This window comes from Dreissena polymorpha, chromosome 6 (assembly GCF_020536995.1).
Source record: "Dreissena polymorpha isolate Duluth1 chromosome 6, UMN_Dpol_1.0, whole genome shotgun sequence".
NCBI lineage: Eukaryota > Metazoa > Mollusca > Bivalvia > Myida > Dreissenidae > Dreissena > Dreissena polymorpha.
In genome coordinates, this window is record NC_068360.1 from 64813352 (window position 1) to 64818351 (window position 5000).

Genomic DNA, 5000 nt, shown 5'->3' on the forward strand with positions numbered 1-5000 from the left:
GTCTTACAAATACTCTTGTAAATGTAATCGACTGTGACCGTAATAGTCTTATTTAATACCTCTCTGTATCATAAAATACAATCACTTAAGCAAACACTTCCGCTCGTGCGCAACTAGCAATCTGATGTCAATCATTACATTGTTGAATGTCGATAGGCGGTTTACAATATGGCGGACACGCGGTTTATTGCATGTACTAGGTCCTGAACTTTTACCAAACAAATTTTATGTGTATTGTGGCATAAAACTGCGTTACAATTACCAATGACAGGGCCGTACCCAGGATTTTTTTACTGGGGGGGGGGGGCAACCGGGAAGGGTGTGGGAGGGGTCCCCCCTCCCTATAAATATACTTTTTGTAATTTTGCACTTTGCAAGGTGAATTTTAATGCTTATAAAAAACGTATTTTGTGATATGAATTAATGAAATATAACAAGTAAATCAGCTCATTTCGGAAGTCTTAAGCTTTTAACATTGGTGTGAATTCACAACAATATTAAAAGCTTTAGATTTCCGGAACTTACAGGTTTAAACTAACGATTATCCACATCAACTCTCGTATTGCTTCCACCATTTTTTCACAAATGAATAACGTCACAGGTTTTTTTTAATCTGATTTTTTTGGAAAGACCTTGCCATTTTTTAGGAAAAAAACTGCGCGAAACGCCTAATTTTTGGGGGAAATAATGAAAGTCTTAAATAATCAATTTAACATATTTTACTGTTTTCAAACAAATTCAAGGAAAGAGACAATTTAATTATACAATATTTTTCTACACTGGATCAGGTTGACTTATATAATGAGATCGATTTGTTGTTTCAATTTTCATTTTTTACCAATGAGCCATTAATAGGTTGATATTACTCAATTCTCGGTACTCAATTATTTTAAATACTGAATTCAGCCAAATTCTTATCTGTTGCTCGGCAAATTTATGATTTCAAAGGGCCATAACTCTGTGAAAAATCACCCGACCAGAACCCGCTGATAATATGCACATCTCCTCTTGGTAGTGAAGCTTCCCATAAAGTTTCATTGAATTCCGGTCATTAGTTGCTGAGAAATAGCCCGGACAAAAATTGTGCACGGACGGTACACGGACAAACGAAGCAAAAATCCGCACGATGAGGCATTGAACTACGTCCTTAAATTGCCCTTTTAAAGCCAGTTTGTCTCTTCTTCAGTAGTCATGAATAAGTATATTATTTACGTAAAATTATAACACTTCGAAGGTCATACAATGTATACAAACCGGTGTTTGTCACAATTTTGTTCTCATAATTAATTACAAACGACGACACTTAATCTATATCTAGACATCCGACGTCCATAAATACAAACATATTTGTCTCGTATTTACAACTTGTGAACAATTCACTCTTACGATTATCGATGAGAATGGCTTCTACAAACAGCACGATTTCCTATGGGTAGTCAATCCAGTATAAATTAGAACTAAATGTAGGTTTATGATTTGATGAGGTTTTAATTAGGGTGCTTTAGAAAAAAGAACAGCACACTATATTACGGTTCATTCAGCATTGTGCATACACTTCATGTAATTATAGATGCACCGGCAGTAATTATGATTATAAGTCACGTTCGTGTTTGAATAATGAAGTGAATTTCTAACTTTGATGTTTAATGCGAGTATGTTTTTATATCGCTTGAAACAATAGCGTAATTTTGAATTTGCATCTTTATCGCACCAGATATAACCCGAGGATGCGAATCGTAACCGGACACAGAGTTTAATTTCCATGGTAAATAGTGCATTTGCTTTGATGTTCGGCTGCATACGATTGAAGAATGCACGCAAAAGTGTTTGCCGTTTGCGCTACTGACTGTTCACTTATGTCTTATAAGAAGCCCATATAACAATTACAAACACAGCATTGAAAGGTTTATTTTGCGCTGTCATCCGAGCTTCAGTGTATGTTTATTTAATAAATCCTACGTGCGTCATAATACATGTATATAGTATGCCGCAACAAGGAATTAAGATTAATACATCATCGGCTCAAGAAGTTAAACGAAGAAAACATAACAGTAAGTCTTTGTTTTAAACTGCCTTGTCGTCTGCTATAATTAGCCACAGGAAAGTGCGATGTGTAGTCGTCTGAAAGATTATCAAATCAAGCAATAGCGTACATTCGAATTGAACTAGTGGAGGATATGCGATTTATCAATTTACGGGATAGGTTAAACAGTTGGTAAGTAACAGTTTACGTATAAAGTAATGGTGGATTGTTGTTAGAAAGGAAACTTTTGATGTTGAGTCGGCAATAATTATTTATTAACGAACACTTGCGTATCTGTAGAGCTTTAAAACGGATTATTCAACTAATATTTTTGTATGTAAGTATTTTTGTTTGTGATATGTTGTAAGTTTACCATGTATCATATAACGTATGCTAAATAAAAAAGTTTCGTGTGAATGCACATGTTTTACCCATACATACGCGTTGAACTATTTAAGTAAACAAAACCAATAAAGATGTATGTATGTTTTCGAGAGAATGTTTATACTTTGTGGTGGCTTGTGAAAAAGGATTATAATTATAGTTTTGTATTATATAAATCTATTTGATAGTTTAAATAATAGTATGATGCAATATAAATATAATAGAACTACCTACCATAGGCCTACCGTCAAGTTCATGATCATCATCATCATGATCGTCATCATCATGATCATCATCTTCACCGTGCTCAACAAAATATCGTTATCATTATCATTTCATCGTCGTCACCCCCATATCATCATCATCATCAATCCATAACCGAATCCATTTTATCATGTTTTTTTTCTATCACTGAGTCTTTCGTAACTACAATATTCTTTGATTGTATCAATACACGTAATTTAAGAAAGAAGTTTTTACGTTATCAGGCGAGATATTACATGAAAATATTGCATCATTCACATAGACGTCTGTACTAAATATCAATCTCGAAAGATCACGTAGGCCGGATATTGGCAAATCAATATGTGCAGCAGTTTAAACAAATTTATGTGCATAAAACATGCAAGGCGATCGGCGACATTGTTTGCTTCGTCTACCAGGTATACAAATATTGAAACAATATAGCATGCAAGAAAAGTGGTTTACATAGATAAGATGAGTATCCATGCACGAGCCGCGTTCTGGCAAAACGAGGCTTTATGCATGTGCGTGAAGTGTCGTCCCAGATTTTCCTGCGCAGTCCGCACACGCACTTGCTAATCAAGGATTACATTTCCCGCATGACGTATTTTTTCGCTCAACAGACGTCTTTTTTTTAATGAAAATCCAGTGTATGCGATTATTATTGTCCCTTATAAGCCTGTGCAGACTGAACACTACGCACATGAATTAAGCCCGATATTCCCAGAGCGCGAATCACACGAAGCTGAACAAAACATGCACCAAACCGCCACCGCATCTTTACTCGCAATTAACGAACCAGAGACATTTACAAACAATATGTCCCTGAACAAACATATCAGCTGTTTCATTTGGTAAATGCGTATTCATATAGAATATCACATCTGAGTATAAGCTGTCATTTAATTCCGATACAAACGGATGCGAGGAAATCATGCAAACCAAGCGGATTAAGCGGCATATTACTTGCCATGTACTAGATCTTGAAATCACCGTCATATGATCTCTGCTAAAAAAAAACTCGCTTATCAGAAATACCTGACTCAACCGAAATACATAGTTATCATCATCTTCATTCATAAGGGCTATATATTAACACGTTGTAATTTGTATAATCATCTTCCATTTTCAATCAACACCAGAGGCCGCAAAATAATGAAATAATGCAAGCAATATATATATATTTATTTATATGTATATACACACATATATATATATATATATATATATATATATATATATATATATATATATATATATATATATATATATATATATATATATATATATATATATATATATATATAAAGGAAACGTCTCAATACGCTGACCATGGGTGTCTGGGCATCACTTTATATTTATGAATACATGTATATCGTCTTAGAAATAATCGTGTACACATATTTTCGACAGTGACCATGATTGTCCAATTGTGTAGCTCAATGCATCATTGAAAATATCATCTGTTAAGCAAAAACACCCCGAATGAGTAAAAAAACAGTCTAACATTAACCAGTTTAATCAGTTGAATGACTATGGGCAGTTTACAACATGGTGGACAATCTGTGAAATATGTATTATAGCTTTTTTAAATTTATCACGCGATAATTAGTAGGGCTCGAATGGTCATTGTCGGCTCGGGTTCTACTTAAATGTACCCCGGGTACTCTTAAGTATACTTCCGGGTACGGAAAATATACTAACACGTACCCGGCCAATTTAGACTGTTCCCGAGTATTATTCCCGCCCAAAATCCGATGTCGTAAAATGCGCTACGGATTACGAAATGAAATTCTCTTAGAAGAAAAAAATCCTCAACATGTTTTGTTTGAGGAGTTTCGATAACAAAGAGGCTATTTTACAGAATATTGCCATAAATATGAACATAATTAATTTAACCAATTTAGCGTTAGAATTCCTGGGTACGTGTTAGTATATTTACCGTACCCTGGGTACATGTAAGTACAGTATACTTAAGAGTACCCGGGGTACATGCAAGTAGTACCCGAGCCGACAATTACCAATCGAGCGTTAGTAGGCCATTTCAAAAATAGATAAGGCTTTTGATATGTACTATTAACTCCTGAACGTTCACCCAACTAAATATAAAATGTACTTTGACAACTTACTATGAACGGTAACCAACTAAACATCATTTTTTTTTTCTTTTTAAGAATATAATATCGTAAGAAATAATCATTATAATTACTATTCTATACTGAATAACATAGAGAATATTTGTTGGATCGGTGGAATATCGATTTTAATTCACGAGTTATCATAGAAATGTTATTTTCATGAGTGGCACAGCCACGAGTGAAAATACATTTTTTCAATGATCACGAGTGAA

At 34.3% G+C, this 5000-nt stretch overlaps 1 protein-coding gene and 1 pseudogene across 6 annotated transcripts in view; both read left to right on the forward strand.

Moving 5' to 3' along the window:
- Nucleotides 1–5000, forward strand: part of LOC127834216 (metalloreductase STEAP4-like) — a 39661-nt gene that overhangs the window by 4661 nt on the left and 30000 nt on the right. The window contains exon 1 of one of the 6 annotated variants that reach the window (XM_052359878.1): nt 2219–2356. The exons of 4 other annotated variants lie outside the window; for them this stretch is intronic. The gene's annotated coding sequence lies outside the window, so the exon portion shown is untranslated. Of the gene's footprint in view, nt 1–2218; nt 2361–5000 lie in introns of those variants that run through there. One more of the 6 variants, XM_052359876.1, reaches the window with a different exon arrangement.
- The window catches only part of LOC127834217 (metalloreductase STEAP4-like), a 117142-nt pseudogene continuing 114071 nt past the window's right edge, over nt 1930–5000 (forward strand).